Source organism: Hippocampus guttulatus, chromosome 8 (assembly GCF_054856545.1).
Source record: "Hippocampus guttulatus isolate MCC_2025c chromosome 8, RoL_Hgut_1.0, whole genome shotgun sequence".
Taxonomy (NCBI): Eukaryota; Metazoa; Chordata; class Actinopteri; order Syngnathiformes; family Syngnathidae; genus Hippocampus; species Hippocampus guttulatus.
Window position 1 is genome coordinate 21,609,993 of NC_141268.1, and position 21,129 is coordinate 21,631,121.

The window sequence follows — 21,129 nt, forward strand, 5'->3', positions numbered from 1 at the left end:
CAGTCAATCGCACAAGGTCAATTGGGATCAGATCACCAGCAAGGACATTTTATAAAAATTGCCTGAAGGCTATTCTATTCTGAACATGCTGCTATGATGACACAGGGTTGTCTCAGATAACTAGCGATGTCACCCAGCAGAAAATCACAGACAAGGCCATGATGTAAAGCATCGTTTTGTACAGCTAACGGCTCGGTATTTCACACAATATAGAAACTTGGAAAGGAAGCCGTGTTTTTGCGCAGATCATTGGGGCCGAATATTAAGTTGTGAATTCTGGTCACCCTAGTTTGGGTTTTAGCAAATGACACAGCTGCCTTCTTAATGACACATCATGACGGGATCACGTTGAACATTACAAGTTGAGAGGACTTAAGAAAAGTGTTATCTCAGCAGAAACGATCCAGACATTGTGAGCGTTGGAAATAAAACGTTGAACAAATCACAAAGTCTGAGATATCTGCTTCAGAGGCCACCTCATTATTTGTGTCTTGCACGACAAGTGTTTTATTGTTGCTCCGAGCTTAGAGAAGGTTAGCGGAGCTATTGCTGAAAATACTTGCACCGCAGACACAACATCAATTTAGAGGCAATCAATCAAACATTTTTCTCTTTGTTGAGGAAGACTGGCTCAACAGTTATGACAATCTAACAGCAATGTTGTCTTTGCACCGCATACTTTCTGCTCGTATCCTAAAGAATGCGTTGTTGACACGGCAAAGAAACGTGTACATGGCATATATGCAACACTCGTGTTCTGACACGTATGTTGTATTCGTGCGTCGCTAACAACAGAACTAGCAATCTCTCACCGACCGCAGTTGAATGCTATGAGACGTGAAGTTATGAACGTTACTGTGGTGAGGAATAGGGGGGGGAATGGTTCAAAAACAGAAATCATGCCCTTTTACACCTATCAACTGTCACTGAAAAGAAGCAACAGAGGAAGTAGTAGACCCGGGTGTTATCAGTCTAAAAATAATTTTAAAATGCTCAAGAAGTAGAAACAGTAAAATGGGGAGCGGGGGGGGGGGGGGGGGCAGAACCTGATAGAATGTCTGTGGTTATTGGACAAGAGATTTGAAAGATAGGAGGTGAATAAACCGAGTTGTGTTAGTGCTTTGTTTGTACACAGAAAACCTATTCTTCTTATAGTCACCTTTGGGTAGATCACCAATTGACGTTATGGCACGTCTGGCTTGTGGACAAACAGCAATGCCATTGATTTATGGGCATTCAATCTTGTGCCGTTGTTCACATCAGAATATTTATTAGAAGCTACAGCGAGCGCCAATGTCAAATCTCTCTCCGGCTGACACGAATTTACACAAGACCTCGTTTGTTATCGGACTAACCTGCCATCGCCCGAACGCAGTGTCGTGGCTTCAAGACAGCCTGGTGTGATCTACTGTTTGCCAAAGCCCGCCAGACTTCTTTTTTTTTTTTTCCATGTATATTGGCTCGACTGTGGCACCCGCTTGACAAAGTCTTCTCAGAACAAAATATTTCCGTTATCTTTTTATTAACCAGCATCCTTTCACCTGAAGCGCTCCTGCCAGTTGATGCATGAAAGGCAGTTTTGCCAAGAAGTTTTACAGGCAAAAATATAAATTAAACAACGATTTGAGGAATCAATTCAAATGATGCACCATCCAATGTCACAGTAACACTGAGATGTCTGACTCCTCCAAAAGTGTGGATGAGATGCCTTGAAAGTTTCCTTGATTCGATTTTCAGGGTTACAAAGGCCGCCAACGTTGTCGCTCGGACAAACGCGCACAAAAACACCTTGTCATTATTGGATCGCTTGCAATATTTCAGTGAAGTCCTAAAGTACAAAGTATGCAGTTGGAGTCAATTTTGGCAAAGGTTAGAGTTTGATGCAGTATGAAGTCTCGTCTGGATGTCAGAGTAGAGAGCCTTGGTGCCAGGCTATCATTCTGGGGGGGAAAAAAAAAAACAACAACAAAAATTGAGGGGATTTACGCTAATGTTCACTGGACTCACTGTACCTACTAATCTTGCCCAATTTTCATGGGGCTATTGAAGAAAATACGGAACTAAAAAGGACGGCTGAACAGTCACTGAAAATGAACATGAAGCTTTATAGTCAAGGTCCTTCCGCCATCGTGTGTCCTGCGGGCAATAGTCAAAATGAAAAGGATCCTTGCACTGTGCTTTAGCATGTGAAAAATTGACCTAAACAGTGGGGCTGGCAGAGGGGGGGGTCAACTTCACATTTTACCCCTTCCGAAGCTAGTTTGTCGATATTCAAACCTAAATTAGATCATTGCACTGATAAAGAATGACGGTGTTGAAAGATTTGATAGAGGCTTACTGAAACTGTCAAATATGTCATTTTTGCTTTGGTCACAACTCCTTCAGGCCTCTTGTCTTGAAAAGGAATGCACTTGAAGTGCCAAGATAAAAGAAAAAAAACAAACTTGAATAAAAATGAAATTGACATGTACTGCGTTAACCTTTGAACTTGGTTACCTTGTGTCACGAAGCGAGGTGGTGAAGGACCCCAAAAAGCAGGCAGGAGGCAGGGGCAGGGTGGACTGAACAAAACGCATGAATAAAACACTGAGAAACCAATAAGAAACCAAAGTAGTCAAACAGAAACCCACGACAGTAAGCGCAAACACAACTTTTAACAGAAAACTTACCAATGACATAACGGCAAACAGGTGTGCCGGGTGTGCCGCTGAGGGAGGAGCCGTATGATGCCACCTGTTGGTCACAGACAGATCCACCATGACACTTTGCCGCTGTCTTTTGTCACATATTGACGCTCAGTAAACGCTCTGCCACTGAAGAAAGAAAAACAAATGACCGAATGATTATTGAAGAATGTTGGAATCCCATTCGTTCGCTCTTCCCCAGAAGGACTGGAAAAAAAAAGAAAAGAAAAAGTGCAGTCGTGGCTCTTTCGGAAGGATTTGTGTCATAATTGCCAGTAAATTGAGTCATTATAATGACTTGGTAAATACAGTGAGCTGGCGCCTTTTATCGCACCAGTAATTCATTACTCTGGCCGTGTGACACAACATTTAATATTGTAAAATAGCCTCCTCGGGAGACATGATGGCATAAAGGAGAAGTTCCCCTTCGCGGCCAGTGCTTCCTGCCCTTTACACTGCATCAATTAGTGACTACATTTTATGGGCCATTAAAACTTGGCTCGAGCAGTTAAGATCAGCTGCAACGGTATTTGCAAGAAGAAGAAAAAAAAAAAAAAAACCTTCCCAATCGGGTAAAAGCTCGACATTTATCCCACACCGGCCATTGGGTCCTTAAATCTGAGGAGGGCACTCTGCAGATTCATGTGGCGAGAAGCAAATTGACATAATCAGGGAAGGGGGAGGGAGCAGACGGAAAACGAGTGCTATTCTGTTCTCCCCGCCATCGACGCTTCAGAGGAAATTACTCTTCTGTACCACCAGACGCATTTCTCCGCCAATGAGGACACAAAGACCCTTTTGAATAGAAAACTTCTCTTTTGACGCCGTATGGATGGCCTCTCAGAGAGAAAGAGAAGGCACTGGATGATTCCTCACCACCGTCACCACACAGCAATATTAAAACACTGTAATTGATGATATTTTGAAATAAAATCATCTGGATCCACATCCGTCCATCCACCCATTTTCTGAACCGCTTTATCCTCACAAGGGCCGCGGGGCATGCGCTCGCGGGGCAGTAGGCGAGGGACACCCTGAACCGGTTGCCAGCCAATCGCACCCGCCCACAGACGGACAAACCATCCGTGCTCACACTCACACCTCGGGGCAATTTAGAGTGTTCAATCAGCCTGACATGCATGTTTTTGGAATGTGGGAGCAAACCGAAGCACCCGAAGAAAACCCACGCAGGCACGGGGAAAACATGCAAACTCCACACAGGAAGGCCGGAACTGGGATCGAACATCGACATGCAGTCTTTCAGGTGAGAAAACACGCAAGCAGAGTAGCATGCTGGTGCTACTGCACCAATTTGTATCCGACTTTAAAAATAAATCCACGGTCTGGTAATTTCGGATTGTACTCGGGTTAATGGACATAGACGAATCTGACAGCAGGCGGCTCTGTTGCTAAGCTCCAAAGGTGAACGGAAAAACAAAAATTTGCTAAAACCTTCAAGAATAGCCAATTCCTTTTCGCTCCACTACTTAAAAAATGCATCTGGACCCAGATGAATTTCATTTTGTGCAGCCATTTGATGACATAAAATGGAGTAAACTCAACCAAAACTTTTTTTCAGTGTCGATTATGATGAGGTGCGAAAAAATGTCTTCCCTGTCAGACTTTGACAACCTCTGCAATGAAAAAATAAAAAAAGCACAAAATTAAATAGCACATTGAGTCCCAGCAGTGTAACAAGGGCATTCCGATAAACGGCAGCCTGTCCGTCAGTATTTACTCGGTCGCATATCAGAAATGTTCCTTGGTCAGATTGTTGCTATAGGCAACAGTACGTTCCAAGCTCGACAAACCTCTGATGACAGATTCACACGTCCCAAAATAAATCACGGCTACACTTTGTTAAGGAATTTATTCCTTACTGTGATTTTATTTAGCCCCGCTCTGTTGTTGGTTCTGTTCAAACACGAAAAAAAAAGAATGTAGAATGCTGTTGGAGGTATTTACTGCTCACTGTGATTACAATCGCCTTGAGTGCCCCTCGACCCCCACCACTTTTAGGGCCCCCTCCAGAGGACATGTTTGACATCAAAAGAGGAACTGTTATCTCAAGCATCTGCGTTCCTGCCATCACATCAAAGCTCAGACCGAAGACAATAGGGGGTCGTCTCATCTGATCTGGTCTCACCTCACCACTCCCAACTTTTTCCAACTACACCGGGCCAGATGACATGTTCATTTCTTTGTTTTCCGGGATTTGCACGGAGGCGTAACTCCCCGCCTTTCATTGTCATATTGTCTCTATATAGACACTCATGACGGCATTTCTTCTACGCCTGCTGACGAAATCTGAGACTCTCAGGAGCCCGAATCGATTCGTGTTGCGTTGCGATAACTGCAGAAAAGACGACGTGGTGTTGGGTCTTCTTCCACCTTAGAGAGAAATAAAAGAACCTGTGTCCAAGGAGGGCCAGAAGGAAATGGACAGCTCACGCTCCCTAATGCAGAAATGTAACCCAAAAGAAACTGGAAAGAAAAAAAAAATAGATTCCATTTGATTTTGTCAGGTTAGGGTAGAAAGTGACTCATTCCACTGTTAGGAAAACAGCGGATGTTTTTTTTCTTCTTTTTTTTAATGCGAGGCCACATGAGGAAGTATCTTCTGACACCGAAAATTGAACTTGCCTCACCTTGACCTGCGGCACTCCGTCAAGACTCGCTCATCCAGTGCTCATCGGATTTCTTCAGCTCACCTGGCGTCGACAGGAATGATCAATAAGGTCCTCTTTTGCCGCTCGGCTTCACAACTGTCTGTCACAGCCAGCGTTCTGGAAGACTTTGACGTGCACAAACGGTGAAGAAAACAAACTTGGATCGGCAAAGGTGAGTTTAACGGGAGGATTTTGTCGCAATATTCTTTCTTTACACTTTGGGGTTCTTCGCACTGCGAGTCCCCCACTTTTCTCCATTTGAAAGCTATTTCGTTTGGTCTCGCAGGAATACAAGCGGGATTCAGCTCTTTGGATCGGTTCTCTCACCAATGTCTACGCCGTCGACTTCTTTATTCCTTTGCAAACATTCTTCTGCGACAAAATGCCATTTGCATCTGCAAAAAGGGAGAAACTTCGGCGGTATTGTCATGCCGGTTTCCCGGACGGAGGCTTTGATTGTTTTTGACAGAGCGATATGGTTACCCTTTCGAAAAGCCGCACAGCACGCTCGATCTGCTTTGGTTTTTTTTGTTTGTTTTTCGTCGCACATACAGACAAGTAGGAAACCTGCAGAGGCTCAACCTGTGCAGTTCAACGTCAACTTGAGTTGAACCGACCTGGATTGAAGTTTGGCCTTACGAGAGATCTCCAGACAAGGGTACTCACCAGGTAATTCGGTAGAATTCAGACTTCAACTCATTTGCGTTTCATGGAGCAACTTGCCTATCGCACGCTGGGGCCTTGAGCTTTGAGTTGAATTTGGTCAGTGACGCCGCTGGCAACTGATAGCGTGCATCTTAAACTCACCTCAGCCCACTGAAGTGAAAAGAAATTCCCTTCATCCATTCAATATCTTTCGTAACAACTCCTCGGAGCGTGAATATGGTTAGAAACACGTCTCAAGGACAAATGTAATTTCCCTTCAACTTGTTTGCTTCCCGTCGTCAAACAGGGCAAAACGCTGCGTAAATCACGACTCACTTTTTCTTTCTTTTTTTTTTTTTCCACCCGACTCGCCACGCAAGAGTTGCTCCTGCACACATTTCATCCCCAGACTCACAAAGAGCAAATGTTTCATCATTTCTATTAGATTGTTTTTTTTGTATTTTTTTCAGATTCTGAAGAAGTGAATCGCCTAGTATTCCCTTCATCCATTTCATCTGTTTGAACAATCTCCAGAGTCGCACTCAATGCATTCGGAAGCAGGACTGCATTCTTGAAATTTCATCCTGGGCATGTTATGGGGGGGGGAACAGCTTACATCTGCAATGGCCATTTCATATCAGAAGTGGAAGTAGGAGAGCCATTTGTTGAAGAAGCCCAAAGGCATATGTTTGAAGATTCTGGCACAGGCGTCGGAAGCTTCAATGATGATAATAATATTAATAATAACAAAAATTATCATCATAATAATAATACATTTGGCGGCTCGGTAGTCGAGTGGTTAGCATGTCGATTGTACAGTGCAGAGGTTCAATTCCAGCTCCGGCCTTCCTGTGTGGAGTTTGCATGTTCTCCCCGGGCCTGCGTGGGTTTTCTCCGGAGGGGGCCTGATTGTGAAGGGCTTTTCAGGTGAGTAGGAGGAGTTTAAATTGGATACGCTGGGGAACGGGGAGCCAGTGGAGGTTTTTCAGGACGGGGGTGATGTGATCACGAGTGCGGGTGCGGGTACCTTGGCATCCGCGGTCTGCGTCGGGTTTATCCTTGTGACAAAACAAACCTCAACCAAAGTAACAACTTGCTCAAACTGTCAAAGGCCCAGTAAGAGAACATAAAACGACATTGCACAGAACTCCGCATTTGGTCATCCAAGGCCACTCACGAAAAGCAAAAGCATTACGCGGGGACAAACTTGTCAGCAAGACCCACGTACGTAGGTTGTGATGCGCTCGCATGTGATGGGAAAGGAATTGAGCAATCGAATCATGCCTTTTAATATTTTTCGGCGGGGGCCAGGCAGTGGCGTCGGCCTTTCACAGCAGTTTTCTGCTGCGGGCCTGCAGATAAATGAAGAAGGACCAACTCCCGAGGGATTTGCAGACTGGTTTTGTCACAGCACGTAAGCCTTGTTGGCATTTTTTTTTACTCCTCGTCCCCCCCACTCCATGTTTAAAACATCCATTTATCATGCCGCGACTTGCTCTCACATTAATTCCAGACTCGGTAATAGAGTTTTCCCTGATTAATCTTTCACCCGCTTTACACCGCAGCCACGATCACAGCAACAGAGCCCTGCTTACTTAATTTGAAAAATGATCTAGAAAAAAAAAAAAATGCAGAAAATAAATGTATTCCCCTCTGGGACTTTGGTTGGCGAAATCTGTCTGTTTGGTTGCACGATCTTTTCAAGCTCATGTGCGCTACATATCTCAACTGTGGCAAACCGAGAGGCCCCTATTGAGTTTTAGCTCCCACATTACACTCGGGCTGAGTACATTCCTAATCCTCATTGTCTGCGATTAATGATTTACCCTTCTATTGAGAAACATGCAAATGAAGATTTCTGTTCGGGAGAGTGCAATTACGGAAGAAACTGAGGGATATGAAACCCTAATTATGTGCCATCATTATTGCCATGGTGACTGCCACAAATGACTTATTGCGGGACGGGAAGGATGCATTATGCAAGTCGGGGTAGCATATCATCCCATGAATTATTCGAGTGGATAAACTGCCAAAAGAGAGACACATATGTTTGGTCTTCATTGACGAGAGACCAAAAAAAAAAAAACGGTGGAACGCCGTTGTAAATCAAGGACAGTGACACACGTGTCCACAAAAAGGACGTGACACCGTGTCACAAAAATTGTCTGAAACGAGTGAAGTGACAGAAGTCATGGAGGCGTGAACATTTCAACTCAGCAGAAAAACACAATGTTCCGCTGGCGTGGCGATTAAACCCGCTTCACGCCTGGAAACACAAAGCACACCGCCGCCGCTTTGCATTGAACCGCTGAGTCCAAATGTGAAGACGCCGAGCATGCTCTTTGGAACGGCGCCGACGCGCAACGCGGTGTGCGCTTTCGGCTTCAATGTCATCGATTTCCCTGCGGGTATAATGATTTGTAAATGCCGCACTTTTTGTTCTGTTCGCAAAGTGCCTTTGAAAAAAAAAATGAATAAGACCCATCCATTGCCTTTTATCCTGCGCGGCGCCACTCGGCGCACCTGGGGAAGCGTCGCACTTGCACGATAAAGAGAACTATTGAAAGCCAAGCCGGATGGATTGAAAAACGGAATATTCTCTATCTTCACAATGCCGACGTGTTTCGCCTGCCGTCCCCCCGCCGCACTCGCACGAGAAGACATTGTTATGCATCGCGGACGACAGCCCGCTGTAAGCGGCAAAGCGCATCGCAGGACTGAATGAATAAACATCCGCCGTTAATTATTCATCCGGCTGTTATATTGAACTAATGAAGTGATTACGCCGGTACAAATTCACTCCCAAGAATGCCTGAACATATTAAAGACAAGCGTCACTCGCCGAACTCTGCTTTCGGTTGTCTTGTGCGGAGATGGAGCTCACGCTAAAGACTCCGAGTGACGCATTTGGCCAACTTGGCATGAGTCGCCTCTCGCCCACTCCTTTCGGACTTGGGCGCTTTGGTTCGCATTAGCTGACGAGCTACGAGCTGACGAGCTGAATTTGCACCATTTGCAGAACAGCTCAGTGTTGTGACGCTGCGGTAAGATGGTGGAAGGCAAACCATCGCGGGTCTATAACTAGCAGGGAGGAGGCCTACTTGCTGGTGGTTTAATGAACACTACGTACAATACGGAATTTCTAATCACAACATCAGTTTTGGGTTTTTTGTTTTTTTTTAATCATCCAAATGTCACGCCCACACTGCTGTTTCCTACAAAACTTTGCAGAGCAAAGTCAGGGAGAGACGGCAGGAACTGTGTCAAAGTAGGATGCTGAGGAAATGACTTTGAAAAAGCTCACAGCAAACAGTGGTGTGCATCAAGATTGATTTTGCACATCAATAACTAATTTTACATGTGAAATTTGACAAGCTTTGCACTTGCACTTACCCGAATCCAAAATCGCCACGGAGGACGTCCTGGCGACACGCTCAACGCAAAATTTAGAAGCTTGACTTGAAACAGCCTCCCGGCATGGGCAGATGTCGTCATTCCCTCCTTACATTAGGCCAATACCAAAACATTTGAGATGCGATTTCAAGGTTTTGCTCCTTACTTATAAAATACTAGACGGCTTAGCACCTTCCTATTTCGTTCACTTCATGACACCGCACGCTCCGCCCCGAACTCTTCTTTCACAACACGCTGGTGCGCAGAGCGTTTTCTGTCTGGGCTCCAGTGCTGTGGAATGCCCTACCCCCCTGCAAATTAGAACGACTACCTCAGTTGAAATGTTTGAAACTCAACTTTAGACTCCTTTTGTCGAACTATACGTTGTGTTTTTGTACTGCCGTTTCCTCTTTTCGTCCTTGTCCCTCCTCCCCGATCTGGAGAGGAGGCTAAATGATCGTGACCCAACTGGATGTCGCCTTACGGATTCTTTCCCGATCGATGTGGACATGATGTGCACCGACATACTGTACATGTGACTTGAAATGTGGCTTAAATTCTGCTAATGCTCTGCAGGATCCCCCGCTTTGAAGTCTCTCTTGCCCGCCATTTCCTACCATTGCCAGGGCAGCTCTTTTCCCTAAAAAAGCCACGAGCAAAGCCGAGGCGCCCGGGCAAAGGATTCTGGGTAGTTGAAAGCAGCTTTTCTGTCAGAATCACCTTCAAAGACCAGGAAGACATCCGGAACGCGGGGACATGGGATCAAAAGCTCAGGGAGCTCTCGTTAATTATCAGTTGGGAGCCTTGTAAAGGCACCACGAGGTATTGTGTGCGTGCTGTTGCATTACTGGTAGCGAAGGTGCATGAGGGGGGGGTAACAAGGAAAGAAAAGGACAAGCACCCCCATTGTGTGTGTATTGTGGTTGGACGTGTCATTAGAAATGGGGTGGGGAATATTTGGGTAAAAAGTTGAGGACGTTTTTGTGTGGGTGAAATATATCAGATTGAATGGCAAAATGAATCCAATGAGCTGAATGTTTTGGTTTTTAAATGTGAAATATGCAAATTTATTGTGGGCTCAGATGTCCCCGTTGGAAATAAAGGGCAATTTTGGGGTGAAAAAATATCGAATTGAGGGAAAACTTTTAATTTGGAATGGGACCAATAACAGCCCACAAGGGGTGAATTTCTTTGGAAATGACAAAGTTGGAATAGTTTGAATCAGTCGAAGTAATTGAAAGGCGAAAATAGAGTGAGGTACAATCAGGTGCTTTCAGCATTCACGCTTGGGGGGGCAGGGGGGTCAACTTGAGTTAGTTTCTCTCTCCGATATTAAGCGCGGGCCTCCGTTCTTACAGGATTGGTTTACCATCGTCAGAAAATCAGTGAAAGAGATTTAGCAGGGGCTTCAGTTCAGAAGGTCAGTGCGTCTCCAGCTCACTTCTGCTTCATCACTCATCAAATAAAAAACGGCCGGTGGAATCTGCATCTGAGTCTGCATTGTCCTTTGTGTGTGGCTGACAATAGCCACACACACGTAGACACATTGACACAACTCAGATGCCCCCCAGGGGATGTTGCCCGCAATCCGCAGCGCGGTGATGAGCACTTGTCGGCCCACATTGACATTTTTGCCCCATGAGGTGTTGATGTCCCGCACCTGACAGGTCGCTGGCTCTGCGCGCTCGAGTGTGATGCTGACAATGTGTGATGGGGTGACAGGTGGCACGCACGCACACACACACACACACACACACACACACACACACACACTCACACACAAAGCCCTCGGTCCCGGCAAATATTTGATGATGAGATTTTTGTCCGGATGGGAGATGGAAGCTGATGTTGACATTTGTGCAACTGGACTGGTTCGGTATTTTCTCCAAAGAATGGCCCAATCGTATTTTGCTGGCATAGGGAAATGATTTCTTCCGCTGTGCCCGTCATGCGGATTTCCCGGAAGCTTTTTCAAGATTATGCAATGCAAATGCGAAGAATTGAAATCACTCTCTTTGTCACGATTGTCTCCAGTCCGCATAGCCTTTCATGCGGGTCATTTTCATTGCCAGAACTCGACTGATTGTGAATGATAATTGTTATATTGGTCCCGCTCCATCAAACGCAAATTAGTTTTTATTTGCCGGATCATATTTGATCTCGTATGACTAATCTAGATGCAAGAAGCACCCCACCAAAGTGTGTCCGAAACATACAGAGAGAGCGCTTGAATGCAAATGAAAGGCAAACGGGCACGCGGCGAAGAGCTTCCCTTCGTCCAAAACGAGACGAGCTATTTACGCGCCTTCCCGTTATGCTGAGGTTCCTTCAGAATCGGCCCGAAATGGCGCCTCATTGTGCCTCATTACGTGGGTCGCCGGGCGTATTTATTTGAGCTGCATGCTTCCGCCTTTCACGCTCATGGACCGCAGTGCACAAGCCGCTGAGTAATCACCGTCAATCAAGACAGATGAGCTGTTTTGTTGACGATGCACTGACTTCACTGAATACGTCTGTGTGTGTGTGTGTGTGTGTGTGTGTGTGTGTGTGTGTGTGTGTGTGTGTGTGTGTGTGTTATTGCAAGACCTGGGGACTTTTTTACATTATAAATGATCATGCAGGTGGACAACTAGTGTGGTACAGAGAACTCAGGCTCCCCCTAGTGGTATGTGAAATAACCCTTTCATTCAAAGTGTATATAATGTTTCAGTGGCTTAACTTTTTTTTGGGGGGGGGGGCATTCTGTACCTCTAATTGGATTTACAACCAATCAGAGACAGCTCACGGCCCAACACAATACTAGGGTTGCGTTTCACATGGTCAGACATGTTTCCAGCGTGTGACCACGCCACGGACACACAGGGGCGCCTGACAGCTTGAGTGTTATCCTCCGCCGCTTTTGCCACTCACCAGAAAGTGCCTTTTAGTGCAATTACATGGGTTTCTACACCTCAATTAGCAATCCAATTAAGTCTTGATGTGATGAATAGCGTTTGGTATGGGGGAGCTAGGGATCTCGCTAATAATGATCCCGACGATTACGCCCATCAGTCAGCGGCTGAGAAGACGGGACACGCCAAGGTTATCAATTAGTGCGCGGCGAGAAGGATAGGCGCGGCGGTGCCCTACATGCAAGAACACAATGTCAAAGTCATCACTATTTGCTGTGCTACTTTTCATTGTTTCAAAGGAGACAAACTGCATGCCTTTTCTTCACAGTTCACAACTCTTCCCCACGTGTCTTCAGAACACGACGAGGACATGCTTCAAACAAAATGCTCCAACGTTCAAGAATGAAGGGCCACCCATTTTGGCCTTTACCTCAGCCTGTTTTGAGGAGGCGGTCCTGTCTCGTGTCAATGAGCCACCGCTCACCCCGCCCTGTGCCGCCAACAGGACAATCGATATTCGTTTATAGCATTGATCAGATTGCCACTCATGGGGGCAGCACTTGACACCACGCCATTTGCTAGCCTGCCTATGGCGTTTCCTATTGTTTGACAGCATTAAGCTTAATGGATTTTATGGCAAAGTTATTTGGCTGTTTTCATAGAAACACATTTGAATTGCTTTGTGATTAGCTTGTCGGTAAAGTCGAACTGGGAATCGTTCACCGTGTGCCTAACTGCTTCTGCTTTCACAAGTCGAAATCGCGAACCGCATACAATGCTTGTGTCGAAAATGTTTGCTTGCAAGTCAAAGCAAAAAAAAAAAAAAAAAGTCATTCTCACCTCAAAGCACAAATACAAACAATCATTCACAATCACACCCGTGTACAAATGAGTGTTCAGTGAAACTCAGATGTTTTTGCAATGAGGGAGGAAGCGAGAGACTGAGGCGCGCTGCTCTCTTGACTGGTCACCAGCCGGTCGCAGGGCGCGGAAAGCCGTTTTCAGAAAGAAAAGATTACTTGGTTCTGCAATTTCACACGTGAATGGTCGGCGGGCACTCCAGAGACCCAGTTATTTACATACAAGCAATTAAAAGTACCCCCTCCACCCCCTCCTACAATACGTCCCCTTTAAAGCTTCTATTTAATTAAAGGTGCCACTTTGTGGGTATTTACATGATTTGGTTCTGCTCAAATTTTTTTTTTTCATAAGCGTGTTTCATCGGTCTCATTACTGCACACGCAACTGTATCAACACGCGGCAACGGAATGAGAATTGTTCGCTACTGCTAAATTAACTGCCGCTTGTCAATTATGGAAAGATAAAAATTATAATCAGTGAGCTACACGGGCTAAAATGCGATTCGCCTTGTCCTCTCCGAGCGCCATATTATATTTCACCGCGGTAATTTCTCCGGCAATCATGTCAAAGACTCATGAGATGACTTTGGAATTAAACACCACTTGAGGAGCGGCACCTCAGCAGTGAGATGTGGAGAGCTACTGAATATTGACGTGGATGATTGTGTTCCGTTTCCATAGTGAGCGCAGGCTGAATAGTATTCATGGAGGGGGTGGGGGGGGGCACATTTACTGTATGTACGATTTGGGGTATAAGGCCATCCATCAAGTGGGAAGGCAGTTCCTGAAAGGCATTGCCTGGCCCACATATTTTATTTTATTTTTTAGATTTACAGGTGTATCACAAACAGTGCAGTCGTGTGCTAAACATGACAAATCCAACAGCCCCTGAAAATAGCTTGGCTGTTTATGTGTAACAAGAGGGGCTCGTTGTAACTCATCCGTAGATAAATTATTGGTGGTGATGGATGAGTATGATATGTCACATTGCACCACTCACTCATGGACATGATGAACACAAATATCAGTAAATGGACCGATTATGAGTCAGATTCAACTGAATGCTGCCAAATTCCAGATGCCAGAAGCACAGTCAAGAAAGGGCCAATGATGAGTTAACCTGTGGTGTGCTTTTTTTTCTTCTCCCTGATGTGCTTGGAAAATTGTCAAGGCTGACATTGGCTGACAATTTTAAATGTTAATTACACTGAAAAAAATGGTATGTTGCATTTGCTACATTTTTATTTTGTCGAGTGGTCGCACAAAATAAAGTGATGTGGATACAATTATAGGCGGCACGGGAGTCGGCTGGTAAGCACTTTGGCATCATAGTGTAGAGGTGCAGGGTTCGATGTGTGGAGTTTGCATGTTGCCCCCCTTGCTGCGTGGCTTTTCTCCGGGTACTCTGGTCTCCTCCCACATTCCCATGCATGACAGGTTAATGGAACATTTTAAATTGTGACTGTGAGCGCGAAAAGTTGTTCGTTTGTGTGTGCCCTGCGATGTGCTGGCAACCGTTTCAGGGTGTCCCCCCCCGTCTACTGGCCGAAGACAACTGGGATATGCGCCAGCATGCCCGTGACCCTCGTGAGGAAAAGCACATTAGAACATGGATGGAATGAATTACATTTTTTTAAAGATGTATACAGTATTCCACACCGAAAAAAAAATGTGCTGAATTTTACTTCATCTAGTGGTCATACGAAATAAAATCATTGTAGATTTCTTGAAGACGACTAGAGACTAATTTAAAGAAGGTATTTGTCAGAGTAAGGTCAACCTTTCACGATCACAAATGGTCCTAATTACAGAAGTGCTCCATTTAGCGCCACAATTAAAGGGCCTTTCCCATGAGCCAGGCGTAGATAAGTGGAGGTTTATCAGTAGTAGGGGGGGAAAAAAAAGAAGAAACTTCCTGGCTGCTCAAATTGTCTGACCGACCTCCCGTGTTGGCCCCTTCCCTTGTTAGCCGTTGTTCCGCCGGTTCTTTGCTGCTCATTATTTTTCCTGGTGTCGATGGAAAACTCCTACACGCTGGTGTGTTGTCAGAAAGAGTGGCTCGCCCTTACCTCCCAAATCTCCTGAGTGAGGTACTTGTCCACCTCCTCCTCCACCTCCATCCAGCCAGAGGCCTTTCTATCCTGTACAAAAAAAAAAAAAAAAGATGCAATATTTCACCGCAGGAGGTTGACAGCGCGGCGCATCTTTTTCACATTCTTGACTGAAGCTTCAGCAATTATGGCTCAAGACAATTGAAGTCATGTGTGGATGTTTGCATTGTGCTTGGTGCTATTGCACCCCCCCCCCCACCCCACCAACTACCCCCCCCTCCTCTGCATATGCAAATTCAAGTCAAGGCATGTGTATCTCCCCATGGAGCAACACTCCCATCTATTACCTGCTCCTATAGGCACACTCTGTGCAAATGCAGAAAGCACAACAGCAATAGCTGGCTTGTTTACTTCCTCAACTGTCCTCGTGTTACGCTCTGCTGACCAACTTAGAGGCTTCACAGTGAATGGAGTTTATCGTTTCTCGTAAGTTCTGTTCTTCCGACTGTGGTTTTCGTGGAAAAAAAAGGATTTTAATGTGCTCCTGCCAGTAAGTGCACCGAAGCTCTACGGTGAACCATGAAACCTCTCAGTGATTTCACAGGGGGAGAACTCCTCCGACAAAATCAATGAAAAAAAATAATATAATCAATGACAACATACGGGCAGCATGCTGACGAGTGGTTATCTGGTCTGACTCGTGATCAAAGGTTCCGGGTTAAAATCGACTCAGCATGACACTCGGCATTTTTTTTGTGTTTTACCGAGGTTATTAATGTACTCTTCTAACTGTGTTTGTTGCCATGTCTGATTTTGACTTCATGCAGGCTAGAGCACGTTGTGATAACATGTGTTTAGCGCTCTAGAAATAAAGTAGAGTTGAGTTTTCTCTGGCTTCCTCCCACATTCCACAAACGTGAATGTTAGGTGTGAATGTGAGTGCGAATGGTTGTCTGTGAGGACAAAGCACAAAATGGATGGATAGAGGATAAACAACAATTAATATCTGCCCATTTATATACATCCACAATCAGTTATTTTTTCATGATGTTTGACTGAGCCACATTGGACTGAGCAGCCAGGACAAACTTGTGTTGCACAACAACAACAACAAAGATTTTCTGAATTTAAAACATGGTCCATAAAATACAAGTAATAAGATGCGGCTAGCATATAAGCACACACTTAGGTTGTTCAGCTTCAATTATTGTAATTCAGTATTAGCATTTTTGAGCTAAAGCTAGCCGAGCTACGGTAACATATCGCACAACTAGTAGATACATTCCTGTTGCGCTAGCCTTTATCGTTAAACCAAGACCACCATCTAGAGGTGTACCGTAAATAAATTCCACAAGTGCTTCATGAACCTTCATTTTCCCATCACGACGAGGTATCGAAGGAAGACAAAAGCACACAAACGGTTTTGCTTATCATGCACATGATTGACAGTTCATAGCAGGCATATTGGCAACATGGCCACCGAGATGGAAGAAAGTGACGACCAATTCATCAAAGGCCACCCCTGTGCGCCATTACAGAGAAACGCTACATCGACAGATTGGTGAAAGCAACGCTGTGGCAGGACATCGAAACGCAAATCAGCCGTTTTGTTTTGGAATACATATGAGCTGAATGGAAAATAAAGCAAACAGATTCCAAAACTACACATGTAGATTCAATTTTAGCTCAAGCGTGACAAAAATCTGCAAAATAAAGTTGAGCTAGGGGTGATTAAAAATGACTGGACTAGAGATTGAAAGACCAAAATGAACCTCAATTATATTTTGTGCCATGGGCTCACATGACAAATCTATTTGAACTCCTTGAAAAGGTCTGCTAGCTTGTCTTTTTTGGATTATTTGGAATATTTGTTGTCACCATGGGCCGCTCTTAAAATATTCCGCATCCCACAGTTAATCCCCGTGCGCTTCACGTTACCGTATGGCTGCTGATAGCCACAGGGCAAAGGCAGGGAAGACCTAGTCTGCCGGGCCCTACTTTACAGGCCAACTCAAGGAGCAGCTTACGTGCTATTCGTGCGCAGCTCTCTCTCGGGTGTTGAGATCGCATGAATAAGCGATGGCCTACAACAGTTCTTTGCTTGCCACTAGACCGGAGAACTGACGGACGCTATTTTTCACTCAGATGATTTGTTTGCGGGATATGGGAACATCGCTCTCGCCGGACACACCAGTCGGAGGTCTGCAGAGCTTTCTGTTACAACTGGGGGAAAAAGAAGCTATTTAGCAGTGTTGTATCGGAAATAAATGTCTCCACAAAAAAAAAAGGTCATAAAATAGCACAAAACATGGTTGGAGGCGTTGTAAAAAGCTCCCAATATATTCTCCACTCAGCAGGCTTTTGAAACGGCGCTGTCAGAGATTGTTAAATCTATCACTAAATGGAGTTCATTCCCCATCGAATGATAGAATTAGAAATGCCAGCGAGGCTTGACGGAATGACAGATGATTATTTTCCATTCATGAAGGTTAAACTTTGCTCATGACACCGCAAATATGTGTAAATATGAATTAGCAAGCTTCGACAGCTCTTAGAAAGGAGCTAGATGACCGATATGTCAAAAGATTTTATTAATCACCACTGAATGAAATGGATGCAAATGTTTAACTGGCGGCCAACAAAAAAGAAAAATGTTAATGTGTGTGGCACAGCAATCAAGAGGGCTTTTTCTTGACAAAGAACAGTTCTGCGGCCTTTCAAAAGAGACAGGGAATGAGGAAATGCATTAAAAAAATATGCAAGTAATTATCACCCCCCCTCCACCGACCCCTAAAAATACCACAAGATGTCAGTAAAGCACTCCTTCTCTATTAGACAAGATGAATGAATGGATCTCCTCCTCTGCTCTACATAGTTGCTTGGCACCAAAATGCCACCAGATGGTGCCAAAGCAAACATTCTCCATTAGAAATAGCTGTGGCCTGAGAACAAACAGAGCATTTTAGTGCCTCCTTTTTTCAAGCAATTAATAAAGGATGGGTTCCCCCAAAAATATGCGGGTGGTTTGATGTAATTCTTAAATTTGAATTGGAATGGTGCCAGTACAACTCAAAAATATAATCAACAATAATCTCTTTCCATCCGTCCCCTGAGTTCCTTCCCAAGGGAGTGTCAAGATGCAATTTGACTCAACCCACAACCTGTTTTGCTCTGCAAAACTAGAAAATCAAGAAGCTGCACGCCCAGACGACGACGACTTACACACTCCTCAGTTTCTCCATCTGGCATTAGTCATTGAGCACTTTCCACTTAATTTGCTTGGACCATCACTCACCGTCAACCTGAGACGAGGACGTCAAATCGAACATTTAGCGGAATCCCTGGCAAAACGTGCCACCTGTGTGACGGCACCACCTGTTCTCTTGCCAGCTTCGTGTCGCAACGTGGAGTTGACAGTTTCCCCTCGGAGGGATGATATACTGCACACCGCTGTCAAATACAAAGAACAAGCAGCCGACTGAGGCCTTGGGTTTTTTTCTTTGTGTTTCTACTGTTATGGTTCATGTGAGGAGGACAAAATAATCTTTTCTTCAAAGCATTGAATCATTGATGGATGACTTACTGTCCAATTTAGACATGAACCCTTGAGACATTTTTATGACTCTTAATTCAGTGTCAGCCAACAAAACGTCCTTGGCATTGAATAAGTGGATATAGGATTGTGTTTCTTTGGGAAAGTTATCATTTTTTTTAAGGTGGTACGAGGAGTAACAAAGTTGGCAAACAGTTTTATCGGCCATCACGACTGATTATGAAGGCACTGGGCATATTCGACTCACACGGTCGCATATAGAGGCTGAAATCTGATTGGCCAAAAAAGGTAACAGTATACACAAATACTCGGAAGCTCCGACCAAAGAAATCTTTTGAAAGACTGCCCGGAGTAAATGTTACCATGTCAACACCACAAGAAGCCGACAGAGCTTACTTCAATTCTTCAGCAAGCAAGACGCTTGCTTGGTTTGAAGGAACAATTCGGCTGGTCGAAAATGACCATGTGGCTCGTCAGTACAAAAAAAAAAAAAAAAAAAAAGAATTCGAGGGGAGCTCTGACCTGGCTGGGACCTTGACAACATGCTTGGGTTGACTTAGTGCGGAGCTGGTGCGTCTACCGCCTCCTCTCAAGGCCAACGAGGAGCAAAATAAACTGCAACAATACTGCCATCATGTGGTCGATTCAGTCATAGTCCCTCAACATTGTTTTTTTTTAAGTCAGTGCCTTGGTCGGTCAAATATGAGAATGAAAGTACTTTACGATGTTTATTTTCCACGCTGAAAAAAGGTACTTAGCTTTCGGATGCTAGTAAGCTGACGCAATATTCTACTCTTCCTCAAACATATTCAAACCATGTTAGTTGAACACATTCTAATACAGTGCAGTGGATGTACAAATGACGTAAATCCAAAAGATGTCACAGTTATTTCTATTCGGTGCGTCTAAGTTTCACCGGTATTCTTTACGATGACTGCATGCTGGAAGATTCTTTTTGAGAACATAAAATGGCCACTAGAGGTCAATATTGACCATGAATTCAAGCAATGCAAACGGAAGAACAATGCACCTGATTTATGGCTGTTATGATTTTTTAAAATTCATTTGTGCTTCCTCCAAGTCACCAAATAATGCAATTAACTACATTTTATTTGATAAATTATAAATCCTTTTTATAGTTTTCAAAAAGCTACATTCGTTTTAAAAGAATTAAGTGATTATTACATCTACCGCTAATGTCAAATTTTAGCGAAGCATCATTCATAGTTTCGTTTATTGTTTCACGTTTTTTTGCGATTCGCGGGCTTGCCTGATCCACATCTGCCATTAATAGCACAGGTATTAAGTATGTTGGGTCACAGGATCACAGCTCCTGACAGTCACTGTTATGATTGTTTATATGACAACACCTACGGGCCAGAAAGTCATACACGGGAGACACCATCAAACTCACATTCATTTTACATTTGTTCCACTGCAGAATGTAGTCATACTCCCTGCTTTCTTTCATCTCCACTCTCGGGCTTGACAGTAATTAAAGTTGCCGCCCCCCCCCCCCCCCCCCACAAAAAAAGGGCTTCTCACCTGGAGAATGTAACGTGGCCGCAGGCTGTTGAGAATAAGTGTAGCGCAGTCAAGAGGCTGAGAAGCCATCACGTTCTATATGTGTGTGTGTGTGTGTGTGTGTGTGTGTGTGTGTGTGTGTGTGTGTGTGTGTGTGTGTGTGTGTGTGTGTGTGTGTGTGTGTGTGTGTGCGTGTGTGTGTGTGCGCAGCTCAGTCGAAAGTTCACTCTGCATAGCCTATCCTTAGTGTTATACTACGTCCAGCTTCCTGCCTTTCTGCATTTTCGGTACTGCACGGGCCAAAACAAAACATTGGTAGCTCATGGTATAATTTATCAACGCAAAAAGTGGTCAGGAGGAAGTAAAAAACTAAACAGGTGGTCCAGTGAATTTATATTGGAATTTGGTGTCCTCTTTTTGTCCTCGTTTTTTCAGAATTACTTTTATTTTCACAATATGCGCCAGCTTTTGCCGCAACAGTCTGGCAAACGTACATACTGTACATTAGATATAGAAATTCTACACACCCCTGCTGCAATGCTAATATTTGTGATTAAAAAATAATTAAGTGACGCTAAATAATTTCAGAGACAATTCCACCATTGATAAGACCTATAAACTATGGAGAGCTTAAAGTGACATGGAAGGATTAAAAAAAACAACATTTTTATAAATTTTTTAATTTATTTTTACACTGGAACACTTTTTCATAATGCGCGTTTATGTAGTTCCTGGTCATTTGGGAAGTTCATAAACGTGCATTGAAATATAATAAGGCAAAAATAAAAATATAAAAACATACATAACTGCTGGGGCGGAGGAGGGGGGGGGCTGCTTTTCTTTCACCTTAGGGGCTCCG

The 21,129-nt window shown here is 44.4% G+C and overlaps 1 long non-coding RNA gene across 3 annotated transcripts in view; it reads right to left on the minus strand.

The window, feature by feature from the left end:
- Window positions 1–1,079: 1,079 nt before the first annotated feature.
- The window catches only part of LOC147201833 (uncharacterized), a 60,141-nt gene continuing 40,091 nt past the window's right edge, over window positions 1,080–21,129 (minus strand). The window contains exons 2-5 of one of the 3 annotated variants that reach the window (XR_015101623.1): window positions 15,212–15,283; window positions 2,670–2,733; window positions 2,497–2,561; window positions 1,080–1,940 (exon numbers count right to left, since the gene is read on the minus strand). This is a non-coding gene — a long non-coding RNA (uncharacterized LOC147201833). Of the gene's footprint in view, window positions 1,941–2,496; window positions 2,562–2,669; window positions 2,814–5,332; window positions 8,547–15,211; window positions 15,284–21,129 lie in introns of those variants that run through there. The other 2 variants (XR_015101625.1, XR_015101624.1) reach the window with 2 other exon arrangements.